Consider the following 8,880-nt stretch of genomic DNA (forward strand, 5'->3'; position numbering starts at 1 on the left):
TAGCCAGAAAGTCTTAGGGATCGCCCATCTCCACTTCGTAGCACTGCAGTCCAAGCCCCTGCCACCACACCCAGCTTTTACTGTACATCCTGGGGATGGAGATCAGGTCTTCATGCATACAAGGTAAATACTCGGCCAGTGAGCCTTCCCCACCCTGTTTTATTCCTTTACACAACCCACAGACTTTAGGCGCATTGCTTTGTATGCATTCACAGCAAAGGAAATACTAAAGGATCTAATCTCAGGCTGGAGAGATGGATCAGAGGTTAAGATCACTCACTGCTCTTCTAGACAAACCAAGGTTCGAAACCCAGCACTTATGTGATAGCTGGCCTTCTCCTTTCTTTTCTTTTGCTTTCCTTCTTTTTTCTTACCTCCAGTCCCAGGGGATCCCAGGTCCTCTTCTGGTCTCTTTTGGGGTATTGCATGCATGTGCCAGAAAAACACCTATACACAAGTTTTTTTTTAATGGAAAAAAAAAACATTTTTCTTCCTCTGACCATTAGAAACGAAATATAGCGATCTGGAGGGTTTGCTTCCAGAACAATTAGAAACTTCCTAGACAACGGCATGAGGAAGGCTCACAGACCTTCAAAGATCCTCTCAGGGTCCATGGCACTGTCAGTTGGCGCACATATCATAGGGTGGCGGCATGTCCTACAAAGCCACAGAGACTCAGATGGCCTGACACTGCAAAGCAAGCCTTGGTGAAGGGCAAACCCTTCACAATGGTACAGACAGCAATAACACCATCCCCCATCCCTCATCCCTCATCCCTCATCCCTCATCCCTCATCCCTTGGTATTCCCAACTCCCCAGGATCCTCCCCTGCCCCAGCTGTGGTTACAACCTCTCATGGCCTGGAGCTCTACCATCGAACAGGATGCCTGCCCTGGTGGGGAGAGGGAAGTCAGGGATGTCAGAAGGTAGCTAATTTGCTTGCGTTTCAGATAGTAATCTTGCTGTGAAACCTTGGGAGGCTAATGATCTGGTTTGGGTAGTTTAAAGCTTAATTATTTAAATGGAGTATAAAGCCAACTTCCAGCAGGTGGAGCCTAGAAACACAGCAAGTGCCCCACCCTCCCCACCCCCAGGAGGTGACACTGAGAGGAGGCAGGCAGACAGAATGCCATGTGGCTCTGGAGAACCATTTCTCCTCTCCGAGTCTTGGTGGCCCATCTGGCCAATTAGTGGTCCTTCCAGATATCCAAGTGAACTTCGTTCCTGACTTCCATGGTGGTAGTGGTGGTGGGTCATCCCTTCTGGGGTTCCTTCTCACAGACTCAGTTGAAGCCCCTGGGACACTTGTCCATAGCCCTGATCACAGAGGGGACCTTTAGAGTTCCCTGTATTTCTCCAAAGTCTTCATGAGTCTGGACGCTCTGCTACTTATGAATGGGAAGCCCGTCTGAGTCAGGGTCAATGGAAGGCATTGTAAACTGAGAATGTACCAAGCACATCTAATGTAGGGAAATCCCCCTTGCGATTGTTCTGAGGTTCACCTGAAATAAACGCATAATTCATAATTTCATGTCAGCTCTGCTTGTGGAAGGTTCCATCTCCAGAAAAGGAAACTACAGCACAAATAATCGAGTTGGGCAGCAACTCAGCTGGGGCTACACATCTGATCTAGAACCCTCTTCCCTGAGTCACTTCATGAATTTGTTTTTGTTTGTCTGTTTTTAAATAAAGATGCTGTGGTCAGCAATGGTGAACTGTGCCATTGGAAGGGTTCTAGAACTATCAGGACAAGGTGTCCTCCAGGGAGCACTTCTTGCCACTTGGCTGCTCCTCAAGTTGGAACTTAGAGGCAGTCAGGACCTGCCTTCCTTTTTCCTCTCAGCCACAAGGCTTACAAAGCCATGTCCTTGGAAATGTCCACGTCTACTCTTCCCTCTGACCGCTGCCCCTGTGCTCAGGGCATTGGGTCAGATCTTGTGTCTTTTACCCCATCACAGCGACGGCAAAGCCTCCCATGACATCCTATCTCCATCAGTCCTAGTGCCGGAAGGGGTATTTCTAGGACACTCACCTTGCTCTCATACTTCCCTCCACACTCAGGCCTTGAGCCCTCCCAGCCAACATCTGCCAGCCTCCCATGGCCTTGTCTCACATCTGTGATTTTCTGTTGAGCACTGCAGTTGCCAAGGTCTTCCCCTCCAAGTGCTCTTTGCCCCGACATTCCTGTACGTGGACTGCCTTTCTCAGTTAATGCCCTTTAATTGTCTCTTTCTTCCAACATCAGGCTTAAATATAGGAAGGTCTTCATAGGTCCCTTCCAGCCACTTCCCTACCTCCACACAGAAAGGCCATCCTCCTGTGGTTGTCCTTCCCATAATCTTTTCTCTCACCTTGGCACATTTTTTTTCTGGTACCACAAATCCCATAGAGAACGAGTGAGAATAGCAAATGGGAAAAGTCTCTGTTGCTGCTCTTACCTAATGTCACAATGGTGTATGCTCTTCCCTTTTGCCATCCTGTGAGCAAATGTAAGCTGCAGTATATATGGCCTGGCATGGTCCCCAGAAAGACTCAGTATATCTTCCCCAGAACCAATGAGCCCCACCTACAGGCGTGAAGGGTCTGCTTCAGGTCTGCTGCGTTGCTTTGGTCAAGTTGCTAAGCCTCTCTGTGCTCACTACTTAAGTCTAGGCCTTGAGATCTACCACTTTGCTCATAGATGCTCAACCATCTCTTTTCCCTTTCTTGGAGCCTAGGTCCTCCTCCCAGATCTCTGTTAGTTTCTGTTTTATGCTCACTCTGAGCCTATTAACAGTTCCCCTCCCCCTTTAGATTTGCCCATGTCCTTCTGCAGCAAACTGACTGACTGTGAGTCCCCAGTGCATACTCTTGGGAGCTCACAGGCACACATGATGGGCCGTGGGAACTCGCTGTGAGGCAACCTGGCCAAGGACTCCAGAGCCCAGCTGGGGTGCGAGCAGTAACCTACCCCCATCATAGAAACATCTGTTTTTCCTTTTGGTCCCTCTCTCCCTCAGCCTCCCGACACATGCTCCTCCTCCCCTGGGTAGAAGCCATCAGAACAGGGCTCTACGAAATATGGAGGATGCCCCCTCAGGGAAGACCTAGCCTCCCTGGTCACCTAATTACTTCAAGTTTTCCCACACTTCCATAGATTCCAGTGAGCCAGGAAGCCAACCTCTCTCAATAAGGACACCCAAGATTTATGATAGTGATTGCAAGGGGTTTTAGCCTTTTTTTTCTTTTTTACTTTTCCTTTTTGCAAAACATGTGATTTAGCTAGAGGAACACAGCCACAGGAGCTGTGTGCTGTAAAAATCCAATCCTAGAAGAAATACTCTTAATGGCCTTTTATAACTGCTACAGATAGGCTCCCGGGGTCACTTCCTTGGAACTGGACAGAGAGAGATGCCCGCTCAGTGACAGCCCAGTTAAGTGACTCCCAATGTCTGCCTCTATCTCCCAATAAAGGGTCCCAAAAGACAATTTTTACCCACTCTGATCTCCAACGTCTTCAGGACCTATTGGGCCCCTTTGCCAGGGCCAAGGCCAGGAGCCTTTCCAGGTTTAGGGGAAAGAAGCCCCACCCCTACACTGGACAGGGACTGACCGCACCCTGTGAGCACCCACCACTGCCTGACATAAAAGTGTCCCCACATACATTGACTTCCAAGAGTCCCCTTTGGCAATGGAGCCCCACTAACAAGGGCAAGTACCCAGTGCAGGCACATGTCATGAGACCCTGGGCCAATCCTTTCCCTCTGTTGATTTCCTCTTCCATAAACAAAGGAAGCTGGATGAGATGTTTGTCTCAGTCTACAGGCAAGCGTGTGGTGCCTGTGTTCTCTCTCTCTCTACCAGGTAGAAGCTCAGAGGGGCAGGCAGATGCTGGTTCCTGTCATGCACACCACACCTCAGAGAGTCCCTGCCTCCCGGGATTCCTCCAAAAATATCTGATGACTAAATTTTGCACATCTTTCAACAGAGACACTGTACAGGGGATCCTGACCAGGCTCCTGCTTGCCTGGAGCCCAGCACCCCAAGCAGACCCTTCCTGCCTCTTATGACAGGAGGTATCTGCTGCAGTCTCTGTTCCTGACCATAAGGACAGGAGTCTGAGATTCCCAGCTTCCTCATGCTGCCAAGAGAAGCAAATTTATCCTGTGGGTCAGGGTCTAGGGTCTAAGAGCTGCCTTGCTTTCCCTGCCATGATAGGTTGGGCTCTCAAGTCCCTGGAGCTGTGGCCTCCAGCCAGGAGGCTTGGTGCTAAGGTTCAGGGCCTGGTAGCTGAAGCCCACATCTGTGTGGACCTCTTTAAGCTCCACCAGGCCCCAGAAGCGGAAAGGCAAACAGACCATTTCAAAACACCAAATGTTTTGCCCTTGGTGGGTGGAAGGGCGGGATGGATAAACAGCACTTACTCCTGACTGGGAGGCTGGGAGGTGAGGGTCTGAGACTTGTGCACTGGCTGGTGAGTTTTAGCATCCTGCTGTGTCCTGAGACAGCCAGCAGGAGCCACCGAAAGCTGATGACAGGACAGAATAGGGGGATTCCAGCCCCACTCTCCTGGCTTCCCCTCTTGAACCCAAGGCCCCTCATTACCACTGTGACATTCACAAGGGAACAAAGCTGGCCTTCCAGTCTCTCTCCTGCCCACCAGCCTGGGCCTTCAGGGCCTCCCTGCCACATGAGGGAAACTCCAGGCACCATCTCCACTCAGACCTTTCTTCTGTAGGCTCAGACTTGAGCATGGGGGTCATTACCTCACCCCCACTGTCCCCTCAGCTTCCCAGTCTGTGTCTTCTCTCCTTCTTCATCTAACCTCTTTCCTCTCCCAGACAAGACCACACTGAGAACTGCCCACCTAGAGCTCCTTAAGGCTCACCTTGTCCAGTCTGGTTCTCCTGGCAAGGAGAGGGTTCCTACTCTGCAGACAACCTAGTCATGGAAATGGGCACAGAAACCACAGGGCTGTTGAGAGCAGTACCCAGAAGGACATTGCTCCTCCTGTCAGCAGGACTAGATCAAAGGCAGAGGAGAGGAGTTGAGGGTACAGGTGGAACCCATAGAGGTAAGTTATGGCAGGAGTACACACCCAGTCCAAGTGCCCTGGAGTGACTCAGCTGTACCCCAGTCCCACCCCAACAGTGTCTGCCAAATCATGTATATATGCTCTTGAATCATCAGAGTCCACCGGCACTGTGGACTGACTCTGACATTATGGGCTGCCCAGAGGTGGGATGAAGAGCCTTGTCTCTCATTCGTACTATTCTGAGCTTACATCCTCAGCTTGAAAGCTGGAGCCATGATGGTAATTCCACTGTCTCGGGTCAGTTATGAAGATCCAGGGAGAAGACAGATGAGTAAGTGAAGGTCAAGACCCAAAGCAAACAGCCAGTGTGGAACCTGTGACTTTAGCCCTGTCTGTGAGCCTGCATGCTTTCCCAGACACCACACTTTCCCTCTTCCCTCCTCCCTGACCACCACTGTCCCCACCCCTCATGCAAACATTGTGGGAGGAAGAGGGAAGGGTCTGGAAATTGGCTAGCTTCCCTCAAGGTTCCTATGTCACCACTGTGAAGAGACATCTCAGAAATAAAAACTCAGACCTACGCAGACTGCAGTCAGCACAAGGAAAAACTCCTCGAAGAGTCTTCTCTGCAAGGGAGCAGGGCACTTGTGTCCCTGGCTGAGCTCCTCTGAACCCTGGGCCCCTTGGGAACATCTGTACCCTCCACCACCCTCAGGCTGGGAGCCCAGAGCCGGAGGCCAGCAATCCAGTTTGTAGTTGTCCGACCACAGAGCAAGAAAGAAACAATCTGGTCTTTGTAGTAATCGTGTTTTCCGTGGCTGCCTGAGAGAGCCGAGACACACACCATGAATGAACGTGCTGCTACAGCATAGGGACCTACGAGGGGACAGCAAGGGGACAGACAGGCGGCAGAATAATCCGTTATTATAACATCTATTACTAGTCTGCCTGCTGTGAAGGGAGCCAGCGAGACGAAAGCTGTTTCCAGAGCAGCTCTTTTCCACAATGTTCTTTAATAATGTCGCACTATGGTTTTGGTTTTGGGGTGTGTGTGTGTGTGTGTGTGTGTGTGTGTGTGTGTGTGTGTGTATGAGAGAGAGAGAGAGAGAGTGTGTGTGTGTGTGTGTGTGTGTGTGTACATGTGTGGAGGCTAAAAAGCCAGTGTTGATTCTGTTTCTTCCTCAGTTGATAACCACCTTGTTTACTCAGAAAGGGTCTCTCATTGGCCTGGAGATGGCCAGGTAGCATCAGCTAGGCGCCAGTAGTAGATCTTCCTGTGTTCCTTCTAGGTGCTGGGATTCATGCCACAATCATGCCACCACACCTGGATGTTTACATGGGTGCTGGGGATCCAATCTCAGGTCCTCAGGCATTCATAGAAAGCACTTCACCAGCCAAAGTATCTCCCACACCACTTCGCTTTGGAAGTTGTGTTTTGGACCTTCTTAAAGCCACAGTATCCTTCCAGCCTCCTTTGCAAACTACAAGTGGCTTCTGAGAAGGTAAAAGTTCAGAGTTCATTGACTTGGCCTGCAGAGGAGAAGTGGGGAACAACAGAATGAATAGGTTCATAAAAGCAAGAACTCACCTGCTCACATCTGGCTGGCTGTAGAGGGGAAGGTACTGAAGGAGGGGGTCAGCAGCCTCTGGTGATCTCACTCCTGCAGATCAGAGTACCTCTCTGGGCCTTGGAGTCATCATCTGTAAAATGGGGCAATGAGGGTCAACCCTACCCACTTCTCCGAATCCCTGTAAGCCTCTTAGATGGGAGTGCGGATATGGACTTGTTGGGGGAGCTCAGCCATGTATCTTGGGGGCAGGAGCTTATTGCTGTGCAACCGAAGTCTTGATTTGCTCTCCAATCCCAGCATACATGAAGTCTGGACCGGTCACAGCCAACAGCCTCTTGGTTCAGTTTGTGTCCCTGCCATGGGCCTAGCCTGCTACCCTGTAAGCTGAGGGCCATCAACAGAGGCTTTGGGGCAGGATCTGACCATCAGCTGCCATAAACAAGTAGCTACAAATTGTGTTACAGGGGCCATTTCTCCTGTGCACTTTATAGCCACTGCCATTTCTAACTTCTCTACAGCCCTGTGGTACAACAGCCACATTTTCAGATGGGAACACTGAGGCACAGAGAACACGCCATTCAGGGAGACTGTAAGGTGAACATAAACACTACATCAGTCAGCTACTGCTGTGTAACAAACCAATCGCCATCAGATTCCAACAGTCTCTGGGTGGTTCCTTGTGGTGTGGTGTACGTGTGTGTGTGTGTGTGTGTGTGTGTGTGTGTGTGTGTGTGTGTGTGTGTGTGTGTGTGTGTTGGAGAGGGTGGTGTCTGACTCACCTGATGTTGGCTGTAGTCTGATCAAGGATACCTTTACTCTTCTCCACAGGCTCTGAAGTTCTGACAAGGTAGCCCGGGCATGTTTCATGACAAAAGCAGAGGAGCAAGAACAGGGAAATCCCCACGTGCTTTCTCAAGTTCTAGTCACACCTGATTGGTTGCCGTCCCAGTGGCCAGATCTGGACCAGACCAGAGTCAGAGTGAGAAGGGCAGAGGCACAGGGAGCTGTGAAGACCCAGACCCATCACTGCATCAGGGAGCCCAGCCCTGTCCCACAAAGCTATCAAGAGTGGCTATAGGACACCCTGCAGGGAAGGTGCCTCATGGAGGGTGCCCCTCAGGACAGAGACCTTTCTGTGTCACAAGGAGGCAGTGTCTTGACATATCCTCTGCATGAACCTGACAAGTCTGGTTTGGAGAAGCTCAATTCAGAGCTGGTCGAAGCTAGAGTTCACTCGACTGGGCTGTGGCTTCTCCATGCTGGAACCCCGTCTGCTGTGCTTTCTGTCTTTCCTGTGTCTTTGACCCTATGTACTGCCTTCCCACACCACTTCCAGCCTGAACCTGCTCCAGCCCATGAAGAACAGGAAACAGCAAACTTAAGACCAGTGTTCATGGGGGACCAGGCAGTGCCAGGTGCTGAGGTCACAGGAAAGGCTGGCCCCCACTCTAGCCTGTGTGCTCAGCTTTGGGGACCAGGACCCTTTTGTGAGAACCCTCCTTTTAGCAAATGTTGAGCCCTTTCAAAGCTCTTTCTGCCCCTTCTGTTCCCTGGGAGGTGGATCTGATGAGGGCCATCTTCATGTTTAAATACATGAGAACCCAATACCAAGATGAGCAATCAATACACCAGCTTCGGCTCACACATCACATATATGGCAGTCTTGTCTAAAATGCCCATCTTCTGAAACCCACAAAGGCCCCTCGCAGATCACCCACCCCCTAGCTTATCTCATTTAGCAGGTGACAGGTTCTGTCCATTCCCAAGAGCTTTGAGAGATGCTGTCTCCCCATCCTTCTCATGGGCTTCTCAGACCCACCCCCTCTTCTGTACCCTGCTGGCCTCTGCCACCTCTCTGTCCTCTCCCTGGCTGGCTCTTGCTCTGCTGATGAAGGAAGCTTGTCTATGAACGGCTAAAGTGCCTAGAATCTCTTATAAATATTTCATGAAAATATCTGCCGTAATAATTCCAGCCTGTTGATGCCAACACTGTCACACCTGTACATTTTAACTGGCCTAAGCAAGCTGGCTCTAATTGGTGCCTGGAATTCCAGCAAAGCTGGCTTGGCAGTGAAACAGACAATTGAGTTCTACAGAGAATGAGGGATCGTTTTAGCTTTGCCATGTCCTAGAGACCAGAGGCAGTAGGCACAGCAGGGAGAGGGGAGAGGCTCATGACTTACCCGCACGTGTGGCACCCTGAGCTTATACACCTGCCTGGATTAATAGGAGTTTTAGAGTCCCCCAGAGGCTCAGCTGCTGGGAGTAGGGGAGCCTCGGAGGCAGGACTCAGGC

The 8,880-nt window shown here is 50.7% G+C and overlaps 1 long non-coding RNA gene across 1 annotated transcript; it reads left to right on the top strand.

The window, feature by feature from the left end:
- Positions 1 to 6,314: 6,314 nt before the first annotated feature.
- On the top strand, positions 6,315 to 8,536 carry LOC116900340. The gene is made up of 2 exons (XR_004387928.1): positions 6,315 to 6,516; positions 7,414 to 8,536. It is a non-coding gene; the product is annotated as an uncharacterized LOC116900340 (long non-coding RNA).
- The last annotated feature ends 344 nt before the right edge of the window (positions 8,537 to 8,880 follow it).

The sequence above is a fragment of the Rattus rattus genome, chromosome 5 (assembly GCF_011064425.1).
Source record: "Rattus rattus isolate New Zealand chromosome 5, Rrattus_CSIRO_v1, whole genome shotgun sequence".
Classification (NCBI taxonomy): domain Eukaryota; kingdom Metazoa; phylum Chordata; class Mammalia; order Rodentia; family Muridae; genus Rattus; species Rattus rattus.